Raw genomic sequence first — 8,762 nt, 5'->3', positions numbered from 1 at the left:
TGCCGCAAATAGAAATCCGACACCCATAGAGCACTAACAGAAGAATTCAAGAACCAAATGTTCCTTTGAGCCCATTTGAGGGCCCATTCTCTTCGACTCTCAGTAGTAAGCGCCACGGCAATCTGCGGGAAAGTGTTTAGCTTCGGAATCATCTGCTTCAACCCAACATGCCTCATCAACCTCTCCGGGAAGATGCATACCATAAACTCCAAGCCGGGAATGCAAACAGATCGGGTAGGATCCAAAGAAGATACTCCAGTGACAGATTTGAGATAACACCATGGTACGATCCATCTAATTAAGAGGCCATCTTCACTCTTCAATTTGTTTTCCCAGTAATTGCAAACTCGAGTGAAGTCCACCATGTAGAGCCTGGTCCTCATTGCAATTGAGTGAGCATGATAAGCAGGAACATTAACTGGGGGCTCGATCAATCGAAGACGCTCCATAAGCCAGACCTACCAGAAGCAGGAATTAGAAAAGCGAAAAAAAGAGAAAAAAAACGAAAAAAATGAAAAAAAAAAACAGAAAAAAAAACGGAAAAAAAACACATAAACAATTCTTTTACCTGCAATATAATGGGACTTCCTAAATAAGGAAGATCGCGATTGGCTTTCCTGTTATCTAAACCCAATAGGATCTCTCCTAAACATAGACAAGCTGGGCTACTGCGCAGCTCCATTTGCTCAATCAGGCTCAAGAGACGAGGGCCGCCTCTTAAATCCTCATCAACATGCCCTTGAAGGACATATACATGTAATAGGCAAAATCTGAATGCCTTTCGCCTCGCAACATAAGAGATAGTGGGATCTGCTATATTGATGAATCGATCGATGAAATCCAACATTCGCACTCCTTTAGAAGTCACAAGACGGTCCACATCAGCTCTTGCCAACCCAATCAAGTCTCTAAACTTTTTCTTATACCCTTGAGAAGTGGAGGGAATACCAGGCAAATGTTTCGGGTCCCAACCACCAATCGCAGCAATTTCTTCGGAAAAAGGGCAAATGTCGCCTCCAGGGAAGGCAAATACGTGATAATTCGGGTCCCAATAATCAAGACAAGCATCTAAGAACGGTTTGACTACCTTGATCAACTTAAATTTCAAGAGCGATCCAAAATTATAAGCACCCATGTCGTGTTTCTCCACATTAAAGAACTCATTTGCCCATTCTTTTAGACGAATTTCGAGAGTATTCATGATGTATGCTTATTTTGGGAGTTTTATGTAATAAGACGAAGAAAAGACGGAAGAATTATGTGCATAAAACATCCCTCGACGTCTCTATTTATACTAAAAGCTGTTTCCTAAAATCCGTCAGGACGGATGCACTGGGGAACAGGCGCAGCTCTTGCTGCGCCTTTTCCTCAGCTTTCTTTCTGTGATTTTCCGCGTTGGATCTTTCCTATATTCCTCAACGAATAATTTCCTATTTATACGGGTTATTATTTTGATAAATACGTCAAGTTGCCATATTTCGTGTTTCCTAATTTCACGGGCACGCATTTCGAGGCGATATCGACATTTACGTCATCTTAGCACGCTTATCCATTTCTTTTTTTATATTTTCTTTTGGTGAATCATTTCACCAATTTAATTTATTCATTTTCAAACTTATACATTTCTTTTTAATTTTCTCTTTGGGGAATCATTTCACTCCCGTTCCGCATTACATTTCAAACTTATATGTTTCTATTTTTTCCTTTTTTTAGGGGATAGCCCTCCCAACCGCCTGGTCATTTCCGGCAAAATTTTTGCACGTCCACAATTTCCGAGTCATGGTTTTGCGCTAATTTAGGCCATGTGTACAAATTTATGTTCTATGTGATTTCTATGTAAATTTCGGCAGCATGACGGCGCAAACCGTCATCTACCAAACTTGTTCAAAGCTAACCCGTAGGTACAAACAAAGCAACCCAACAGCAAAGGCACTCAGGCCATCATATATACAACCAATAGAGGATATGTACACCAAACTGGGGGCTTGAGCCCCGAAACAAAGTCTAAATGTCCAAAATGTAGGTCCCAAAAATGTACAAATGTACAAAACACATCAAAAAAACAAAAAACAACAAAAAAGGTACTGCTGGTCGCCGTCTAGCTCAGTCACTCTCGCCTCGAGAGCAGCAACCTCGGCGTCGCGGATCTCGAGCTCCTTCAGCAGGTGAGGTGTCTCCTCCCGGGACTGGGCAAGCTCTTGCTCCAGCTCGCGCTCCCTCTGCAAACAACAAGAATTGGCTCATGTCAATCATTTCAAACATAAGGAAGATTAGAAACATTCGAAAATGAAGCAAACGGAAGGTTCATACCTGACGTCCTCGGCCACCAACAAGTGCCTCGACGGCAGTAGCCCGCAGCCGGTTGGCTACCCTCCATAAAGCCACGAACCGTGATGGCCCAACCTGCATTTCAAAAGAAAAGATTCTTAACGATTTGACAAACTCAGGCAAATGTGTTCTTACACAAAATTATACAAGTTAGGAGACTCACCCTCCAAATCAGATGCCGCCACTCGTCCAAGCCAGCATCTCTCACCGCCACATGAAAGTCACGCAGCTCGGAAATCGTCGTCATCCCCGTCGCGTCAGTGTACTCGAGGGTCTCGGGGTACTCTGGGGGCTCGATGCCCGCTGCCTCGACCTCCTGCAAAGTCAAGTGATTTCCATTAACCGATGATCATTCATCGTGTTCTCAGAATAATAAAAAAAAAGGAGGGTAAAGCACTTACCACAACCGGCCAGTACGCCAACCTCCCATAGAGGAACGCCGAGTAGTCCTCGCTCGGAAGAGGGAGGGCGTCACCATCGACGCCAGCCAGGTCAGCCTCCCTCTCAGCCTCAGAAGGCTCCCTAAACATCGTCCGAGGAGGATCGATGGGAACCGTCAAGACATCCCGAGAGCACAGACGAGCCAAGCGCTCACCCAAATACCACACAGGACCCATCGACGTCCACAGCAGGAACCGGCTCGAGCTCCTAGGTCGAAGGACCTCAACCACAAAGGGAGGAACGCCTGCGTACTCCACCCAAGGCCTGGGTAACCAGTGGGAAGAGCAAACAAGAAGTCATTATTATGATCAGTTCTGAAAAAGTAATGATGAAGCAAACGAAGGTGAAGTACTCATGCCGTCCAACTGAAGACCGTTCACCTCCCGCCGACAGACGTCATGGAAGGAACGTCGGCTCCACGTACGGCACATCAACCATTCCCGCACAACGGGATAGGCCTTCTCCACCGGCTCCGTCCTCTTGGGCGCGAGGCCCGAAAAGTAGGAGTACACCCAAGCCTGTAAAACAAGATAGTCAACGACGATCTTTCGTGATTTGACAGAAAAGGAAATGATCTTTCTTAAAATAAAATGAAGGTTCATACCTCCAACAGTAGTCCAGGGCTGACAGCAGTAGGTGAAGTCCCCTTCTCAATCAACTCCAGATGAACCATGGCCCTCATAAAGCGGACAAGGACCGCAAAACAAGTTATGGCCCAGTCCCAACGTCTTAGGGAGCTCAGGTCAGAAATAAAGGGAAGGAGCTTCGTCGAAAGCCTCTCTCCCTTGTCTCCGAGGTAAATCGAAGACAGAAACCACCAGAGCCACAGACGGACTCTCTACTCTGCGGTACAGGGAGGAGGAGCCGTCTCCCTCCCCTCGATCACCACTAACGCCGAGATCTTTCCCGCAAAGTAGTCCCGAACGTAAGAAGTAGGCACCAAACCAGGTACCGCAGCAGCCTTCGGCGCCAAGTTCCAGCCGATCAACCTCCTAGCCTCAGCCGAGTCAACCCTCATGGCTGTCTCCGGCTACTCCACCACCTCTGTCCCACACGGCAGACCAGAAATCATGCCGTATACCTCTAACGTGACCCCCACCTTGCCAAAATGCATGTGAAATGTGGAGGTCGTGTCCCAAAACCGGTCCAAGAAAGCTCGGACGATACTGAGGTTAGCCCGAAGCTTCCTCCTCGCGATATCCCTCCAAGCCTGCACCAGGGCGCCGAATGCTCCCTGTTCGATCATGGCTCGCTCCTCCGCCGACAGCCTCTCGTAGCATCCCATCGCCGTCGTGTAGCCCGAGAACGATCTGATATTCTCGGCCTCCTATGTTGATTTGAAACAAAAGCTATCTTTAGCTCAGATGAAGAAGAAAAGGAATGACAAATAGAAATTAAAGAAGATGAATGGAGAGTGATGAATTCGATTTACCAAGCTCTTCACAGTCCTGTAGGACAGGCGACCCTCCGTAGCCCAAAGCAGGTGCCTACTGCCCCAAGTTTCAGCCCACGCAAGTGCTCCCCTCAGCTGGCGACCACCCCGTCCAATGTTGGCCCGTCTCCGGGCCTCCTCCTCCTGAACAACCTCCTCCTCGAGGACCTCGTCCTCAGCAGCTGTCACCGCAGCAGTGAAAGCCTCCTCCAACGCCTCCTCAAGCATCTGAGAAGGGTCAAGGGTAGTGTTCACGTCCATGGGATCCCTCCCATATGTAGAAGCCTCATCGCCTGCAAAATTAAAGTATATGTAGGCCGCGTCATGTAACGACAAGCCTTAATTAAGGGATTTTCGAGTTTTCGGAGCTCCCAAATCGCTCTTTTCTCGCTATCCTTGGCAATTTTTTCACAAACCCGTCCGCTCATGTGGTAATTTGGGTCAAGTCAAGCCTAAGTTGAAGCCTAGTCATGGTTTTGAGTCGGAACTTCGACAGCATTTCGTTATAACGGCGATTATGCCCTAGAAAGTGTCCTGAAAAAGTCGTCACCAATCAAAATTCCGAGATGGTAGGAAGTTTACCCATCATGCAAGGATTCCAAATACCAAGTTTCGTCACAAATGGGCAATCCTAAGACTATTTTCGAAGCGATTTACGGTTTAGCTGTGAAACCGTCACAATTTAACTTAAATGCTCAAAACTCAATGAAAATTCGAAACAAATACATGGTTATGATCCTTACACTACCAATTAGCCATTTACAAAATCAATTTTGCAAGGCAAAAATATTTGGGGGGAAACCCCCAAATTTTCGACTAATTATGGTCGAAAACTCTAATTTTGTCAGTCCCATTTGATCAAATACGGAAGATAAATGCAATATTGATACACATACCTCGATTAGTCATGGCAAATTCAAGCTTTTGGATCAAATTTTGACGGAAATGATTGGAATTTGAGAGAGAAATTAAGGAAATATAATTCGAAATAATGAAACAAACCCCTCTGTTTCATCGGGTTTTTACGCAGGATTGACACCCCCAGGAAAAGACGCAGCAAGTGTTGCGCCTCTTCCAAGGGGCGCCTTGCTCTGTTTCCCTCCATAGGAATTTTCGAAGATTCGTTATGAGTTCGTTATTTTTGTGGGCCCATCTTTGGTGTGCCTCTTCGTTGATGCCGTATCACATATTTGGTCCGTTTGACGTATATTCTTCGCCCGGATCCTTAATCTGATGTGACCATAATTAGAGGATATTTAGTCCCCGAATTAGCCTTGTTCCCATGCTTTTTAGTGCATATTTGGGTAATTTATTGTCTTTAGTTCTTTCTTTTGCATATTCTTTGAGGTTTTGTGTCCTTGGTAGGAAAGGAGTGCAAACCTTGCATTTTCATGGCAAAATGAGACTAAATTGATTGAATTCAATGACCAAGCATCAAGGAGAGACAAGTTTAGAAGGCCTTTGTACATATTATAGTAGATGGGCAATGATGAGAAAAGATCCTTGCATCCCCGAGGAACTCCCCAAGGATTTTATGAAGAAAAGGGAAGAAAAGAAGAAGAAAGCACGCTGCATGACAACCCGTGCGTCTTCCCAAGAAGACGCCCGTCCTCCACCTTCATAATCCGTGCTATTCTATCAAAGACGCCCGGGCGGCAACCCCAGAAGACGCCCGTCTTCTCCCAAAGACGCCCGGGCAAAGACAATAGAATTCGGCCGTCCCGAGCCTAAGACGCACGGATTCCTAGACAGCGCAAATTCGTTTCTTCAAGCTTCAAGAAAGAAGCCCATCCTTCAGAAAATACCGGCGTTTCCCTAAGTAGGGACTTAATCGTCATTTAAGCCCTTAGTTAACCCTAATGCATCCACCTAATTTCCACTATAAATACCCCATTAGTCTAATTGGAAGAGCATGTTTTTCTTATCAATTCATAGAGTAGTTAATATCAATCAAATATCTCTTTAGTTTTGTAATCAACAATTAATCAAGTTTTAATACAAGTTTTATTTCCTTAATCTCTCTTTTGTTCATCCTTTATTTTGGGTAATTGAAGATTATTTGGGTTATTATTGGGAGATTGATAACCTCTCAATCAAGCATCAAGTACTTCTTTTATTCTTTGCTTTATTATTTGAATCATTAGTAGGTATAATTCTCTTAATCCCTTTTTAATTATTGCTAATTACTTTCATTTGTTCATCATGTTTCACTTTGTTGGTATGATTGACAACCTTGCTAGCATGTTCAACATGATAATGAGTGAGTAGTTCCATAACTAGGGTTAATGGGTAATTAGGGGAAACCAACATGGGGAATGATTCATGCTTATATTAATATGCTTTCATGGTTTATTTGCTTGCTTGTTTTGATCTCAACTCATGCACAAGTTATGTTTGATGAAATGCGAGCCTATGAATCCTTGCATTTTTACCCATCACCTACCTTTTCAATGAGACTTGTAAGATATAAACCAACTCGAGTCTCATTAGACCATGCATGTTGTTGAGTAGGGAAGACTAAGTCGACTTGTAGGTGTTGTACAATCTAATCGATTCGGCTCCGGGACCCAAACTTTCTTAGGATTGTAAGATATAACCCAACTCAATCCATCACAACAATAATTGCTTGCTTATAATTTGAGAACATGTTTGTATGATCAATTCCCATGATTCCCCTATGACCCCATGATGCCCTATGCTTTTTGTCAATTGTTTACAACCCTTTCAATTCATCTTGCTTATTTACTTTCATTGCTATTTAGTTTAGTGACCTTCTACATCAACCCAAATTGTGACACCCCTAAGACACCACTAGTCTCAATAGAAATCTCATTTCAATTCCCGTCCCTTGGGATCCGACCTACTTGCCTCTTTACTAATTGTAGATTTGTTTGTGAAGCTATAAATTGTGTTTTGGTCTAGGTGCTCCTAACGACAAGTTACCGAAAAGATTTAGTCCGACCAAAAATGGCGCCGTTGCCGGGGACGGTGTTAACTTGATTTAGATTTTCTTATATTGTTATTAGTTGTGTCTATCTTTGCCTTGAGGAAGTAAAACTCCTCAAGGTTTGTTCTAATTGTTTTCAAGTTGTTTGATATTTTGCATGTCTAGAAGGTCACAAGGTTATTTGTTACCCTTTGATCGTGTAGTTGAAAGAACTTCGACAACCAATAGAAGACTTGCTAGGAGAAATTTGAGAGGTATTAGTGAGGTTGTAGATATTCAACCAACTATTGAGTTCATCAACCCTTTTGCAAGAGACTGTGAGGAGAACCCAACACAAAATCAACCCACAATGCCTAAGTTTTCATCACATTCCGTACCCACCGAGGAGAACCTACCCAATGGTACTCCCACACCCCAACATCTAACCGGAAATTTCATTGCCAAATCTGCATTTATCCAATTAGTCGAAAGGAGCCAATTTGGGGGGATGCCTAGTGAAGACCCTCACTCTCATATGGAGACCTTTTGTGACTATTGTGATGCGATTTCTCAAACCAGTGTAACTCATGACCAAATTCGATGGGTCTTATTTCCTTTTTCTCTAATTGGCACCGCGAAACAATGGTTGAAGGGCCTTGATAAGGCCACTCTCGGAATTGATTCTTGGAAGAAGTTGGCTCTAGCTTTCAACAAAAAATTCTACCCACCGGAAAAGACTAACATGCTAAGAGCTCAAATTACGGGTTTTAAGCAAAGGGATGGAGAGTCTTTGTATGAAGCTTGGGAGCGGTTCAAAGGAATTTGTCGCTCATGTCCTCACCATGGACTTAGCGAGTGGTTCTTGGTACAACAATTTTGGAACGGTCTATATGAAGATTCAAGAAACATTCTCAACATGGGATCAAATGGAATGTTCACCGAAGTCGATGACAATCAAACTTGGAACAAAATTGAGGAAATGGCGGTCCATAACTCACAATATAGTAGACCTCAAAAGGCTACTAGAGGAGGAAAGCATGAAGTGGACTCCGTTACTCAATTGGGTGCTCAACTTAGTGCTCACATTGATACAATCAATTTGAAGTTTGAAAAAGCTATGGCTAGACTTGAAGAAGCCTCAAAATCACCAAAGCATCATGTTAATGCCATGACGGCATCTTCATCAATCCCAAGTGGGATATGTGATAATTGTGGAACTTTGGGACATGACTCAAGTGAATGTAGGGGAACAAATGAACAAGTGAATGCTTTCCAAGCATACAAGAGTGGTACCCCTTATTCCAACTATTACAATGAAAACACCAAATTCCATCCAAATCTCTCATACAAAAGCCAAAATGTTCAAAACCCTCAAACAACATACACCCCACCTCCCATGAGAAACCAAAATCAAAGACCCTTTTACAACCAAAACCAAGGTTACCAAAATCAATCTCCATACAATCAACAAAATAACCAAGGTTTTGATGTTCAAAAAGAGGTCCTTCAAATGCAAAAGAATCAACAAGAATTTTTCAGTCAAATGTAAAAAGATAGTCAAGCAAAGGAAACCACCATCAACAACATCCTAGCTAACACCAAAATGTTGGAAACCCAATTGACTCAACTAGCATC

The 8,762-nt window shown here is 43.5% G+C and overlaps 1 non-coding gene across 1 annotated transcript; it reads right to left on the bottom strand.

Moving 5' to 3' along the window:
- Positions 1-7,869: 7,869 nt before the first annotated feature.
- On the bottom strand, positions 7,870-7,976 carry LOC141603021 (small nucleolar RNA R71). The gene has a single exon (XR_012524921.1). It is a non-coding gene; the product is annotated as a small nucleolar RNA R71 (small nucleolar RNA).
- Between the last annotated feature and the right edge of the window lie 786 nt (positions 7,977-8,762).

Source organism: Silene latifolia, chromosome 9 (genome assembly GCF_048544455.1).
Source record: "Silene latifolia isolate original U9 population chromosome 9, ASM4854445v1, whole genome shotgun sequence".
In the NCBI taxonomy this organism is placed as follows: domain Eukaryota; kingdom Viridiplantae; phylum Streptophyta; class Magnoliopsida; order Caryophyllales; family Caryophyllaceae; genus Silene; species Silene latifolia.
Note: the sequence above shows the minus strand (reverse complement) of the source record. Positions and strands in the feature narration are given on the sequence as shown.